Consider the following 16650-nt stretch of genomic DNA (forward strand, 5'->3'; position numbering starts at 1 on the left):
TACCTTTGTTCATACTGTATCCTTTTGCCAGGTCTGTCACCCCTTCTATCTTACTTCAATACTGGTCAAACTTCCTTTCTAACTCTACCTCCTACAAAGTTATGAAACCTTTAAAACACACTAATCTCTCCCTTCTAGAATATTCACTTAAAGGATAGGCATTGCTCACCACTTTATTACAAACTGTTTTATAGTTACGTCATTTCATTTTTTCAAGTTTTACCTCCCAAGATAATTTATAAGCTTCCTAAAGACAAGTTCTGTATCATATTTCTCACTTATCCCTCACAAAAACCAACAAGACTGGGCACACAGGAACCTAACACATTCTTAATTCATTTATTATTTTATTTTCAACTCAAGTATCTGACTTCCTGTGATTTCAGATTAAATCACTTCATAGCAAATGCCACAGATAATACAAACTTTTCTTGCTGCAATGAAGTCTGACTTAAAATACACAGACACAGAAAAACACATTTTTATTATGTAGGCACTAGTAGAAAAATCAGAAATAATCTGTTCAAAGTGAAATAAAGACTACTGGATTCAGAGTAAGAAGGAGAAAGATTACCTTCATCTCATTCCTTTCTTCTGTCATTTTGCTGTGACAGTGATTTAGGAAAAGAGGCAGAATTTACTTGAGATTTTGAACACAAGCATGGGGTGGGAAGCTTCAAAAGATTTACTGCTCCTTGGTTAGGAGAACATGTAATGCATTTCCTCTCAGCTTTCTGTTTAAATTTTCTCTGGCTCTATAAAAACCCTCTCTCTGTCTATGAATAGAAAACAAATTCTACTCTCCAGGCCTCCCCATCTTAGTATATGGCACCACAGCCCATCCAGTTACCAAACCCAAAAACCAAGCAATCATTCTTGATTTCCCTTTTCCTTATTTTTCACATTAATCCATAAGCAAGTCCTGTCAATTTTATCTCCAAAATACATCTTGAATTCTTCTCTCCATCTCCACTAATCATTTTAGCCCACTGTCATCTCTATCTTGGAGTGAAAGAATAGTCTTACTAACCGGCATTCCACACCATCCCCCTGTGACTCCATCCTCCACACAGGAGTAAAAGTGATCTTAATATAAATAGATCAATTTCCCAGGCTTAAAACTCCTTAGTGGCTCCGCAAGGCATCTCGAATTAAATTTAATCTCTCTGTCAAGGCCTGCAAGGACCAATGACACCTAATCCTGGACCTTTCTCTTCAATTTCATCTCAGACCACTCTCCCCATCTGTAAATATACTCCAGAAAGCTACCAAAAATAGTCTCTCAGTTCCTCAAATACTCCCTATCTCAGGCCTTTGCACCTGCTGTTCCCTGCTTGAAATATTCTTCATAAAGCTAGATCCTTCTCATCTTTTAGGTCTCAGCCCAAACGTTACCACTTCAGAAAGGCTTTCTCCAACCTATAAACCGCCCCTCCTGAAAGAGAAAAAATTGTTCTCTATTTTAGTCCCTTGTATTTCTTTCTTTCTTTCTTTTTGTAATACTTTTTCCTCTGGCAGTATTTTTTAAGATTTTTGTGAAATAAATATTTTTTAAAAGATTTTATTTATTTATTTTTAAAGGGAGGGGAAGGGAGAGAGAGAGAGGCAACGACAAACATCAGTGTGTGGTTGCCTCTCACATGGCCCCACTAAGGACCTGGCCCGCAACCCAGGCATGTGCCCTGACTGGGAATCAAACCAGCGACTCATTGCTTCACAGGCCATCACTCAATCCACTGAGCCACACCAGCCAGGGCTCCAGCAATATTTTATTTACCAATTTATTTTCTATCTGTCTCTACCACTGAAATAAAAGCTGCATAAGTAAAAGGACCACATCTGTCGCATTCTTTGCTGTGTCCCCAGCACCTAGCATAGTAGTGGGCTTGCAGCTAGCAGCAAATCTGTGCCAATCTTTGTTCTAAGCACTGGGAACACAGTAGTGAAAAAAACAGATAAAAAATCCCTCCTCTCCTAAAGCTAGAATTTTACTGGTTACTTAAATAATAACAAAGTAAGTAAATTATATAATATATTCAAAAGTGACCCATGCTGTGGAAAAATAGAAAGCAGTGAAAAATAGGCAGAACCAGAAAGTTGCAATTTTAAATATTAAGTCAGGGAGACCTCACTTGAAAGGTTTTATTTGAGCCAAGATCTTAAGGAACAGAAGGAGACATCATCCCAAGAAAAGAAATAATAAGTGCTAACAGCCTGAGTGTAGACTGTGCCTAACATATTCGGAGGGTAGCAAGTTCAGTACGACTGGAGCAGAAAGCACTACAGGGAAAATAATACATGAGGTCAAAGAAACATGGGGACTAAAACAAGGTTTGCTGGACACTATAAGGACTTTGGTTTTACTATAAACAAGATGGGAATCTACTGGAGCATTTTGGGTAGAGAAGTAACATAAGCTTAATTATATTTTTAAAGAGATCACTTTGGCTATGTTAAGAAGAGAGTTTTGGGAGGAAGAGAAGAGTGGAAGGAAGGAGGCTAGTTTGGAGATTATAACACTGCAACTACACAGGGAAGAAGAGATGATAGTGTCTCAGTGGAGACAATGAGGCATGGTCAGACACTGCACATATTTTGAAGGTCGAGCCAATGGGTTTTCTGACAGACTAAATTTGGCATATTAGAGAAACATGTCAAGGATACTTCTAAAAGTTCTGACCTCAACAACTGGAATAAGTTGCCATTTACTATTAAGCTAAAAAAGACTGTGTGGGAATAGTAGATCTGGCAAGTGTATCAAGAGTTGAGTCCAGCCACACAGGATCTGGGATATCTAGTTGACAATCAAGTGGAAATGTAGAATGTGTAGTTCAATATGAAATACAGAGGTCTAGGTGTAAGATAAAATTTTGGGAGTCACTTATGTGTGTACCTTTTTGTGTGTATGTGTTTAGTATATAGAACTAAACGATCCAAGGGGTAAGTAAACGGAAGTCTAAGGCTTGAGTCTGTACTGTAACATTTAGAGGAAAAAGATGACAAAGAGCCAGCTAGCAAAACCGAAAGGAGTGACCAGTGAGAGACAAGGTGAATCAGGAAATTGGTATCCTGAAAGCAAAGAGAAGAAAGTGTTCCCAGGGTCAGGGATTGATCAACCCTGTCAAGTAAGATGAGGACTAAGAATTGACCACTGGACTCAATCATTTTCAACTCTATCCTTTCTTTATTCTCTGTGCTTATCAAAACCTGCCTCGTTAAGTCAAAATCCATTTGAAGTTGCACCTTCTTTAAGAAACCTTCCTAGACTGGGCCAGCCCTAACTAATTTCCTTCCTATCAGAACTTGGACTCAAAATCCATACTATCAAGTACACATTTACTTATCTGTTTTAGCTGTTTATGTTTTGTTTCACATACATTGATCTGGATACCTTAATTAAACTATAAGCACTTTAAACGTCAAAAATTCTTATTCTTACATATTACTAAAACACTAAGCATAGCACTGATTATTCTCAACACATGCTTATTGATCTATGTAACTTAAGTATACAGAAACAGGATTATATTAGAGAAAGTCCACCATCCACTCAGCCTAGTATGCATAATCCTTGACTAACTAGGCAGTTGTACACACTTGTACTTGGCAGACAATAAATGTAAGGTGGAACGAAGGACTACCTGCATGCATGAATGATGAATGAATAAAGGGCATCTTTTATAAGGTGGAGGAAAAGGGCACATTGTTGATGGATGTGAATGATTAACTTGAAGTTATAGGTCTTAAATTCATTCTGCTGTAATCCAATTCAAACTACTTTATATACAGAATTTTGGCCCAAAGAACTGGGAAGGACACCAGGGTAGGAGGCAAAATTAAAAGATAGACACTGATATCTCATACCATAGTCCCTGACTGAAATTGGCACTCTATCTCCACCCATCTCCCATTTCTATATGGCTTCACTTTTTCCTACTACACATGTGAGAAAGAATGTCACTAGCACCCTCCCAAATTAACTTCAGAGAGAAGGGAGCATCTTCCTTCCTGCATTCACACATCAATTTCAAATCGGAATCACAATTCCGATTGTGTCTGCTTGAGTAACAGGCAATCACTGTGGCAACAGGGATGACTAGGCCTGGGTTATAAAACTGTAAGACTGATAACCCACCAACCACCACAATAGAAAAGGAATGGTTCCCCAAAATGAACATATACTGAGGTAACAAAAATTATAGATTTTCTACTAGACACAACCTCCAACCACCCAATTTTAACTGGTGATGATTTTACCACATTTTAAAATTATACAACTTTTTGCCCTGGTCAGTGTGGATCAGTTGGTTGGAGCATTGTCCTGTGAACTGCAAGGTAATGGATTTGACTGCTGGTCAGGGCACAGGCCTAGGTTGCAGATTCGGTCCCCAGTGGGGGTGCATACAAGAGGTACAGATCAGCGTTCCTCTCTCACATGGATGTTTCTCTCCCTCTCTTCTCTCCTTCCCTTTCCCTCTCTCTGAAGTCAATGAGTATGTCCTCAGGTGAGGATAGACAGACAGACAGACAGACAGATATAGACAGTAGATAGATAAATAAATAATTTGACTTTTTAAAAGCCAGTATTTGTTTTCAGCTATTGCTATTTCCACTTCTTGAAATGAGACCTATTTGAAGCCACCTAATCTTCTTAAACTTCAAGTCATGCACCTTTATTCTAATATTGGGACACTTGTTTCATGAAGTCAGACCTATTACAATTTTAAATTTTTAGTCAGACTTTGCTCAGTTTTTTAAGATAGAATAATCCAAATCATTCTGGTCAGTCATCGCAGAACAGCCTCTTGTTTAGTTCATTGTATTTGAAGTTTTCATTCTTCAACGTATGACTTTTTGAGTAGTTTAGATCAAATACAGTAAAGAAAATTCTTAGCACTCAGCATTTACTTTCTCTATTCCAGATAAACACAGTACTGATATGAATCGCATGTGGTAAGAGATCAAACAAATGTCATATAGGAAGAAATTACTTAGGTAAATGAACATAAATGAAAACCTGGTATCTCAACTCAGCTTTGTTGCTATCTACACATGGTAGTTGTTAGACATCAACTTCTAATAAAATTAAAAATGCACGCCATTGTGGAAATGCCTCTGAAAAAAAGCCATCTACTAGTAAAGTTCATGGAACTAAAGTAATAATTTAAGTTGGTGTTGTCTATTTCGGCAATTTTTAGTAGTTACGTACATATTCTTAGTTCTAAACTAGAGTTATACTTCTGTGTATATTTATTTCATTTGGTGAGGGAAATGTGGTATCACAGAAACAAACAGCAAGAGACTTGTCTTTAAAAACACTTGTGTTTCAGGTCTTTTTTTAAACAAGGGTACATACAATATTTTCCACTGAGTTTGCTTTCCTTAGATTACCATGTATTTGTTGGCTGATTTTTTCCCCCTTCTTTTTGTCCACAATGAGATATTCAGATGATTGTCTCCAGGAAATCAGTCATAAATCTATAGTGATTCCCAAGTCCCTTTTCACAATCTAGATGCCGTTAATCACACCAGACAATTTTTCTTCAGGTGCATTATTTTGCCCTTACTACAGAAAAACATGAACATTCCTCTGGCCATTCATACAGCTTCAAAACATCTTCCTGCCATATTTATTTCCATTGTTTATTACCCAAAAGCCCTTAATGCCACCTTTATATTTAGAAGGATAATGTAGTTAAAATCATCTTTAGATCTCTAATGAAATGTTAACTAACAAACAGTAAAACCCAAAACTACTTTTTCTGCTTATATGGTAGTGAAAAACCACGTGTATTTTAAGCCAAAAATAAAATTATAATTTATGAAAACTCACATATACATAACTATTTTATTTTGTCCAAGGTTAAAAAATACTAACTTACTACTTAATAGACAATATAAAATAGTACTTCAATCTTTACCATACCTCTTTTTTCAAGGAACAAAAGGCACACAATTTAATGCTTGTACAAAGCCACAATCAGGAACAGTGATCAAAAGAGATGATATCTGGAAATGAAGACCAAGATTTTAAAACTTTGACTGCAAAACCTATTAGTAAAATATTTTTATACTCTCAATTCAGTTATGCTTCATATTAAACTTATGTGTATAAATTTAGAAGAACAAAAAAACTTCTCTGCACTTAGGCAAATAACCTATCATTGATACCCAGGGACAAAGTCATGAATTTACAAAGGTCAGAAACCTCAAAGCTTAGAAGGGAGCTTAAAATCAACTTAATTCAATTTCTTCATTTATCACAAGATAGGGAAAATGAATCTTGCCCAAATTCACAAAGCTAGAACTAGAATCTGCATCTAATTCCAACCCAGCTATCCTACTACAACGCTATCCTTCCACAATGGAGGGTATCCTACCCTCTTAAAACTCATTTCTGGTATCTAACATCCCATGAAAATTGCTCACCATGTGAAGCCAATACCTCATACAGAAGTGAAATACTCATAGCCTTTACACTTTGGATCAGATAATTAATAAAAATTTCAACTTTATTATCACTTTTTTCTTTTGTGTACAGTGCTCTGTAAAAAACTTTTAGTAGAGTAACCTAAAAGAAATTGGTCAAGATTCAAGTCTTTTATCACTTAAAAAAAAATGTATTAAGTGTATTAAGTGATCTAAAGCACACAATGTTTCGATAACAATTCCAAACAGAAAAGCAATGAAATACATTAAAGGGCATGTGTAAAATATATTTTAAAGACAAAATGTATATTTATGCTAAAATATATTCCCCCTGGTATGTTTCAAGATATAAAAACTTTGGGGATCACAGTATACTATTACCAGAAAGGGTAGGATCTGAAGTGTAATAATAAAAACCTTGAGCAGTTAAAAAGCTCATCTGTAATCAACGTGCACAGCAGGAATTCATTGTTGTTGCTGTCCTTTAATTCTTCCATAAAACCAAATATAAAAGTGCTTTTTGAACTGGTATTTATATTCACTCTGATGGCAACAATAAGAAAAAATGTGAATGTGCAAAACAGGTTGTTAGGTACCTACATTTTATACCACCTTCTGCTTTTGTTAACAATTTTCTAGGTAAGGGGCTATTATTTATGAGAATTTTAACAAAAATTAGCACGGTCTACTATCTTACCCTCCCTATGAAATACTAACATCCTAAAAATGTTAACAAAATGCAATGTCTTTAAGAGTTTCAGAAGAACCCACTTCTATATATTAACATTTAAACTCTGAAAAATGTTAACGTATTTCACTCAATTTTAATGGTTTCTATCTATTCAACCCGAGGACATTAACTTCATAGCACACTCCAATCAGATCTCGTGCCGCATAAAAACCAATTCAACAATTTAAAGTAGGCCAAACACACAGCTATTCGAGTTCATGAAACTCCTACCCTAATGTACAGTTTGGTGTCTTCATGTTTCATCATTGTGGCAATCATACAAACTTCAACATTCGTAAGCATTCCTTAAACACGGGTTTTATTTTTTTAGGAATTTTTAAACTTTTGATAACCAAACATACCCATCTAATGTTTTCGCTACAATACTTAAAACACTAGACGCCTCCAAATGTAAACCTAAAAAGAAACTGAACCTTTAACTTTAGCATTTTGAATCTCAAAGCTACCATATCTGTTTCGTTGGTCTACTTAAGAGTTACCCATTTTACCTCATATACATTCACCCTATATATTTTCAATTACCATAGCCATCTAGGAGAGACTACTTGACAATGAGGACACCATGTTAAGAAGAGACTCAAAATGGACCCTACAAGTGAGAAAGCCAGTTACAAAGAAATCCATCTGCCACGGGGTGTGGTTGAGGTTTGCAGGGAAGAGCGCCTTTGGACAACTCCAAAGAAGGAACGCGCGCCAGAGAACTGAGCATTTCTGCAAGAAAAGACCTCCAAACACCATAGACTGGACCCACAATGGGGACGCCGTCGAGTTGGGGTGCCGTGGAACTGCGAACCTACAGCTCGAGGGGCGCTGTCTGAGGGGCGCCGCGCTGCCTCCACCAGCCCCGGGACGCGCCGAGGGGGTGCTTCGAGCGCCGCGCTCCCCGGTCCGTCCCAAACGCCGCGCCCGATCCGCCCCTTCCTCCGGGGTTCCGCTGCCCCTCAGGCGCGCGGAGGCACACTACAGCCACACTCCCGCTCCAGCTCCCAGGCTGTGGGGTCAGGGAAGAGTTGAAAAAGCCCGGACGTAAAGCAAGTATGGCTAGGGTTAGCGCTAGCAACCTGCAAGGGAACACACTGAAAAGACCGACTTACCTAGAAAAACTTTGCAGCAAGTTAAGCGAAAGCACTGAATGGCCGGGACTATTTAACAGGAGCTTCCTAGCTCAAGAGGCGGATCCCTGAGCCGGTTCGGGGGGGAACCCTGACGCCCCACAAACTCGCCCTTTGCCCCCTAGCTGGCCCTCTAGAAGTCCAGGCATCCTAACAAGTCTAGGCAGCCCCGCTCACAGGGAATACCTGCCATGGTCCCCATTGCCTGTGAGTCCCTGACGGCGGCCATTACACTTCCATCCGGGTATTGCAGAAAAGCCGATCGCCGCTCTACCGTGAGCGCTCGCTGCGGCGGATGGATCCGCGGTGCACCTGGAGCAAGCGGAAGAGGACGGAGGCCGGCAGGGCCCGCGCCTGTCCTGGCGAGCCTAGGCCATTGAGTTGGGCTGGCCGCTGACCTCTGAAATTGACGCGGTTGCCTGGTACCCGCCCCTGCAGGGTCTCACTCTGCCCCTTTGCTCACCAGTAGCTGGAGAGATCCTACTTCCAGTGGAATAGTAGACAAGCACCCACTCTATGGTCTTGCTCTTCAGAGTAGACACAAGAAGCAGGAACTGTGCTAATGGCAAGCCCTTGGTGACTGGGAATGGTCTCAATCCTGAGATTTTAATCATTTCCGGCTTTGTAAATGGCGTCTCCCCACCCTTTCCTTTTGAGACGTGTGTTTTTGCAGCCTTTGCAGCCCTTGAATGAAGGAAGATGCCACGAGCAGCTGTTGAAGACAGTGAACTCCAAACATGTACATATTTAATAATTGATCTGAAAATTGCCCTTACAACGAGGGAAGCTCTCATCCCCATCGAAGGAATTCATCCGCTCTCATTCATTTCACAACGGCGTTGGACAAAGAGATCAATTAATATTATGACTGGGTTTCCCCTAAAGACTAGTATGGCTCCTGGTTTCTCCTTTGGAGCATTTCTGAAATCCAACTTATTAACTGATCGAGTTTTTTATACAAATTATTTTACCTTAAAAAAGATACGGTAGAAACTGTAAAAACTGCTTACAACAACAACAAAAAACCCAACTGGGGAGGAGGATTATACCAAAATATTAAAAAGGAAACTACAATAAAATTTTTTGTCTATTTTTATGTTCCACTTTTTTTAGTAAGTACACATGGAGTTTACAATTAAAATGTTTATCATAAACATTTTTCATTTTCTTAGAGTATGCTTTTGAAAATATCGACCAGTAGCCATACACCAAGACTTTCTCCACACTTTAATAAAAAGTACACTGAAGTAACCTCACTTTGTCTTCAGGGAGCTTTCTTATCACTCACTCACTGTGTATGCTGATCTATGATTATTACAGGAAAAGGCAAGTGAGAGGTAATGCACATTAGATGTGTTCTCATATCCTGTGCTGGAATGCCTTCATAAAACACACCAGGAGAAATCTTCAGCAAACCAAAAGGGATACCATTATGGAATGAGAAACATGTAACGGATCTTATTTTGCATTAAAATATCCTCTCTCCTTCTAGTCTTTATGCCCATGCAAGTCAGACATGCACATCACAAAGAGAGATGATAGGAATTTTTTTTAATATCAAAAAAAAATGATTGTTGAGAACTTGGACAGAGTTGTTTTGTATTTTGATGTAACTTTTGTTTAACACTGAGGATAGCACAGATAAATGGAGTAAAACAGAAAGTAAGGAAGGAAGATAATTAAAAGAAAAAATACAAAGGAGAGAAAGTTAAATCATAGCTGAAGAAAGGATTCTGGAATATTTTGTATTTGAGAAAGATAGTTCATGGAGATAAGGCATCTAAATTAATGCTTTAAATAGCTGATTCCTTCGAAGACCTGAGTGTACAATTTACTAGCTGAGGGCACTTAACCTCTGAGTTTCACAGAGTTATGCAATGCATAATTACTAGAGTTCACAGATTGGAGAGAGCAATCAACCCCATTGCACGCACAGTGCAAATGGTAGGAGTAATGATGGCAGTGATAGTCACAAATGTTCCATCTTGATTACAAACCTTTATCTGCTTTTCCATATATGATTCATGGACATTATGGTGTAAAGCAAATCATTTTAAGACAGTGAAATTTTCTCCTAAAAAAATATATATATATACATACATATATGTGTGTGTGTGTGTGTGAGTTACATTTCACACTAGAGGTTCACACCTCTGAATTATAGAAAACACCATACCATAATAAATTACAACAAACATATGCATTTAAAAAATGTAAGCATGCTTTTAGTCATAGATAGCTTGGTATATCACAAGCATTATATAAATAGTAACTGTTATAATCATAGAATTACATGATATTAATTTGAAAAGCAAGAGTCTCTTTAACATGGCTCTCTCCTTTTTGTGATCTCTCAACTCCAGTCCAGACTCCCTACCTCCAACAATATAAGCAAGTGCAACCAGAACTGGAAAAATACAGATACAAAGAGCCTGGGCAATCTAGCTTAAAGTGGTCACACTGCTTGGTCAAGAATATTATGGTTGATTACTCTCTGCAATCTATCAGTTGAACATAAGCTTCAAGTATTATCTTTCCCAATGTCCTTGACATTTTTTAATTTAATATCTATTCAGCAGACACTTTCTTGAACATGTATTATGTGCCAGAAACTGTGCTATAGTAAATAAGGCATTATCCCTCAAGGAGTCACCAGTTTAATGGCAGAATTTTAAATATCTAAAGGATTTAATGACTCAACAGAGCAATTTAGCTATGAGCTTTAGGAAACTACACAAGACAAATGACTTGTTTTCTCAACCAAACAAAAAAGAGATGGAAGGGAAGCCTATAATGGACTCTAAATTTTATATGTGTATATATATAATCAATTAATCATTGTATGTAGAAGTTAGTTAATTGGCTCCTGATTCAAGCAAACAGCCAAAAACACATTTATGACTTGTATGAGACAATTGGAAAATTGGAGACTGGGGATATTTAATGATATTAAGAATTGTTTTGTTAATATTTAAGTGTAATGTATATATTGTTATGTTTTTAAAGGTTATTATTTAGAGATATATGCCAAAAGAATTATAGATGAAGTTGATAATGTGTCTAAGATTCATTTCAAAATAAAGAGGTAGAGTTGTAGGAGAGGGTAGAGGTAAGATTGGCTTGAGTTGATAATTGTTGACCCTGGAAGATGGGGACAGAAGAAACCATTATAAAATTCTGTCTACTTTTTGTGTATGAATTACATTTTTATATTTTCCACAGTACAACTTTTTTAAGTTGGCATAAAGGGAAGAGAAGGAAGCAGAAGGAGACCCCATAACCAAACCGTGTTTCATTTCATTGATTTCCTAACAGAAGAGGGACCACAGCAGAAAAGAAGGACATTATCCTGAGGGTCAGCTTTGCATTTACTGAATAAATCAACTGAGAGTAAGACATATTTCCATACGCCATAGGTCTCCCCTTTAATCCTATTACCAAGATGGCCAATGTCCCTCAAAAGCAAAAGGAACTGGCCCTCAGGACAAAGGACAGAGAGCCAACAGATCTAAATGAAAAATGTGCTCATATGTAGACTAAAATTACACCAGTGCCTTTCCTCCCTCTAGTGAAATGGAAGAACTTAAGAAAAATACTCATAGAGATTGACATTTAGGGGTCTTGCAATAAAACTTTATGACTCCACAATAAAATCCACCAGTCAATAACCAATCCAGTCAATGTTTAATTAATTGCCTAACTTTTAAATATAAATTTTCAAGAGCCAAGAATAACCAGAAATTTAAGAAAAGGCTCTAAAAATATATACTTTTTTGTTAAAAAACAAAACAGCCCATGCCAGTGTGGCTCAGTTGGGTGGACATCATCCCATTACTGAAAAGTTGCTGGTTCAATTCCCAGTTGGGCACATCCCTAGGTTGCAGTTAGGGAGCTGGTCCCTGCACATACAATACCTATTCTGGTCTGGGTGTGTGTCATCTTCCCATACAGAGACAATCAATTGATTCTTCTCTCTTGCATCATTGTTTCTATCTCTCCCTTCCTCTCTCTGTATAAGCAATGAAAAAATGTCCTTGGGTGACAGGGGGGAAAACTGAAAAAGTAACTTTGAAGAAAGTTTATGGAGCAAGCAGAAGAAAGCAAACTAGTAAGCAACTATAATATTCCCAGATAAGAAAAGATACTGCATCTATGAAAGAGCAGATATACTATGAAAAGGGGATATCCTGAGGCCAAGAAAGAGCTCTTGAAAATTAAAAACATGCTCTAAGTTATTCAACAAACAGTTTTGAAAATAAAATTGTAAAAAAGTCACCCCAAAATAGAAAATCAGAATTAAAAAATAAAAAATATAAAAAATTAAAATCTAATATCCAATTAGGAGTTCCAGAAAATGAGAAAATAAAAATGAAATTATTAAATAAATAATACAAGAGAATACATACAGAAATGGACAAATCCCAAATATATGGTGCAATGAATTTTCTCAAAGTGAATACACCCATGTAATAACTACAGAGATCAAAACATTGCCAGCACCTCAGAAACTACCCTTATGCCTCCCTCAATCACTACACACTATCCCCTCCCCAGAGGTAATTACTTTCACAACTTTTATTCACCATAAATTAGTTCAGCCTTTTTTTTCTTCTTATAGTATGTAAGCAAGATCATAAAAATACAATTGTGCTTTTGTGCACTCATTCAACATTTTATCATCCATTTTCTAGTGTAGCAATAGATAATTATTTTTAAATTGCTATGAACCATTACCTTATATGAATATACCATGATTTATTTGTCCTTTCTATTGCTGTTGGACAGTTGGATAGCTCCCAATCTGGGGTAATGACAAATAATGCTGTTATGAGTGTTCTTATATATGTATTTTATTGCACAAATGCACATTTATGTTGGCTATATACCTAAGAATGAAACTGCTAGGTCATATGATTGTGTATATTTACTTTTAGCATAGATTGCCAAATCATCTCTAAAGTGATTATACTAATTGGCATTTCAACCAGCTACCTATGAGAAAGTACTAGTGGCTCTACATGCACACCAGTACTTGACACCATGGTTAGATTTGTATTGTATTACTTAATAATGACGTTGAGCTCTTTCTATATGCTTAGTAGCTAGTTGGATTCTATTTTGTGAGGTGCCTAAGTCTTTTGCCCATTTTTCTATTTGGTTGTCATTGATTTACAGGAGTTCTTTGGATACAGTATTCTGAATATGAGTTCTCCGTAGATTAAAAGCATTGTAAATATAGTCGTCCTCTTTGTGGCTTGCATTTCAATCTCTTTTTCCCAGCTTTATTGGGGCATAATTGGTACACAAACAGCACATAATTAATGTATACAATTAGGTGAGTTTCCACATGTATACACTCACGTTATTTATTATCACCCCATTAAAGTAATAAACATATCTATCACTACCAAAGATTTTCTTGTGTACCTTTGTGGTTTGTTTTGTTTTGTGGAAGAACACTTAAGATGAGATTTACCTTCTTAACAAAATTTTAAGTGCAAAATACCAGATTGTTAACTATAGGCATATTTTGTACAACATATCTGACACTCATCTTGTATAACTGTAACTTTATATCCATTGAACAACAACTCCCCCATCCCTCTTCCTGCATCCCCTGGTAACCACTATTCTATTATCTACTTCTATATGTTTGACTATTTTAGATGCCCCATATAAAAGGAACCATGCAGAATTTGTCCTTTTGTGACTGACTAATTTCACCTAGCATAATGTCTGCCAGGTTTATCCATACTATCACAAGTAGGATTTCCTTTAATGGTATCTTTTGATGAACAGAACTTTTAAATTTTAATGTAGTTCAGTTTATTCATAATTTCCTTTAGAGTTAGTGTCTTTTGATGTTTAAGAATTACGTTCCCACAACAGCCCTGACCAGTATGGCTCAGTTGTTTGGCCGTTGGCCAGCAAAGTAAAGGCACATGCCGTTGGCCAGCAGGTCCGGGCCCCACCCATCCCAGTGCAAGCAACTGATCTACATTTCACTCTCACATTTATGTTTCTCTTCCTCTCTTTCTCCCTCCCTTCCCCTCTCCCTAAAAAGAAACAAATAAAATCTTTTTAAAAGGAATTATGTTTCCACACCACAGAAGATCTTTTCATATATTACTTTCCAGAAGTGTTGTTGCTTACTTTTCAAATTTAGAAGTAGGAGTTGCTTCATTTGTTTGACATAGAGATACTCATTTTTCCAAACATTATTAATTGGAAAAACAGTCCTTTCATTACTGTCCTACAGAACTATCTTTTTCATAAATCCAGTGTACACATGAATGTTATATATTTCCAGAATGTCTCTTCTGGCCTATTGTTCTATTTCTATATACTTGCAGCAATAAAACAGTCTTAATTACTGTAACTTTATATAAATCTTGATATAAGAGGAGAATTTCTTCCCACATTTTCCTTCCTAATTCTTTCAAATTCTTGTGAAGACATATTCTCAGCCCCTTGTAAACTTCAATTTACAATCTTACTACTTGTTTTTTGTTCATCCTACCTTTTCTGTGCTATTTCCCCCTTTCTTCTTTTGAATTGATTTGGTGTTCTGCTATTCCTTTCTGTCTTTTATCACCTTGGTATTTATTTATTTCTTACTCTTCTGTAAGTGCTTTACCTGTAGTTTATCTTATTTACCTTCAACTTATTAATGCCTAATATTAGTATTTTATGGTTCTCCTTGACAATGAAAACACTGACTCCCATCATTCTTGATTTATGTGCTATTGTTGTTTATGTATTTTAATTCTCTTTATATTTCAAACCCCCAAAGATATTATCATTACTGTTTTATACAGACATAATTGATTCAGTTTTACTTGCTTTCAAAATGTTCTGCAACTCCAAGCTTTCATCTGGGATCCTTTTTCTTCTGCCTAAAAGAAATACCCTTGATTATGTCCTTTAGCATGGATTTGTTTATGGTGATTTTTAAAAATTTTTGTTTGACTGTAAATGTATTTGTTTCACCTTCACTACTGAAGGATATTTTTGTTTAGTATAAAATTCTAGGTTGGCAGTTATTTTCTTGAACCATGTTGAAGATGTCTTTATGTCATCTCTGGCTCCAATCGTTTCTACTGAGAGGTCAGAGCTATTTATCCAATTCCTGTTCAAGTGAAAGTAATATGTCTTTTTAAAAGTCTTTGTAAGAAAATAATTTTGCTTTAAATGTTTTCCCTTTGTCCTTGACTTTAGCAGTTTGGTTCTTATGTGTTTAGCTTAATTTTCTTGTATTTATCATGCTTGTGTTTCTTAAAATAAAAGTACTTCGGCTTTGGAAATGTTTCATGTATTAGCTATTGATAGATGCATAAAAATTACCTCAAAGAGTAGCAGATGAAATCAATGAACATTTATTATCTCACACAGTTTGTGTGGGTGAGGGATCTGAGAGCAGCTTAGTTATGTGTTTCTGCCATACAGTCTCATATGAGGTAGCAGTCACGTTTGCTAATACTGCAGTCACCTGAAGGCTTGATAAGGGTTAAAGAACTACCACCAGGGGGTCTTCCTCACATTCCTGATGAGTAAATAGAGCTGAATATTAGCAGGTAAATTCAATGCAATGCTGGTCAAGTACCCCACTGGCATGGCAGCTGGCTTCCACAAAAAAAAGTAATCTAAGAACATTCAAAATGGGAACTATATTGTATTTTATGACAGTTTGAGAAGTCACACTCCCTCATTTCCACAATGTTCTACTGGTGACAGAGGCCAACTGTATTCAATGTGGGAAAGAACTACATAAATATTTATTCCTTTATGCATTTCTGTACTTCCATCTGGAAGTATATCTACTCTCTGAATAACTTCCTTTATTTATTTTTTTTTTCAGAATGTCTGCTGGAAATACATTCTTTCAGGGTTTGGGGCTTTTTTGGGGGGGGTTGTTTTGTTTGGTCTGAAAATGTCCTTACTTTGCTTTAATTTTTATTTTGCTTCACTTTCAAGGGACTTGTTTTTTTTTTTCTGGTTATAGAATTCTAGCTTTATGAATAGCTTCTTTCAACAATTTAAAGATGTTCATCTACCACATTTTGACCTCCTTGATTCCACTGAAAAGTCATTTGTCACTCATATCATTGCTCCTTGGAAATTTGATAACTTGTGTCAGTTTTAGAAAAATCTAGGCCAGTATGTCCTCAAATATTGCTACTAATTTTATTCTTTCCTCTCCTTCTGAGGTTTACATATGAGTTAGAACATTTCACCATACTCAATATATTCTTATCCTTGTTATGTGTGTTTCATCCTTTTCTCTCTGTGCTTAATCTTGATACTTTCTATTTATATGTCTTCTAATTAGCCTCTGTTTTGATGTAATCACTTATTAAA

The 16650-nt window shown here is 36.6% G+C and overlaps 1 protein-coding gene across 12 annotated transcripts in view; it reads right to left on the reverse strand.

Moving 5' to 3' along the window:
- ZNF518A (zinc finger protein 518A) overlaps positions 1 to 16650 on the reverse strand; it is a 40800-nt gene that overhangs the window by 18290 nt on the left and 5860 nt on the right. For 3 of the 12 annotated variants that reach the window (XM_045197498.3, XM_024563218.4, XM_045197494.3), the window contains exons 1-2: positions 8275 to 8574; positions 5927 to 6009 (exon numbers count right to left, since the gene is read on the reverse strand). The gene's annotated coding sequence lies outside the window, so the exon portion shown is untranslated. Of the gene's footprint in view, positions 1 to 5926; positions 6010 to 7973; positions 8123 to 8274; positions 8599 to 16650 lie in introns of those variants that run through there. The other 9 variants (XM_045197500.2, XM_045197499.2, XM_053922128.1 and 6 more) reach the window with 4 other exon arrangements.

Source organism: Desmodus rotundus, chromosome 4 (genome assembly GCF_022682495.2).
Source record: "Desmodus rotundus isolate HL8 chromosome 4, HLdesRot8A.1, whole genome shotgun sequence".
NCBI lineage: Eukaryota > Metazoa > Chordata > Mammalia > Chiroptera > Phyllostomidae > Desmodus > Desmodus rotundus.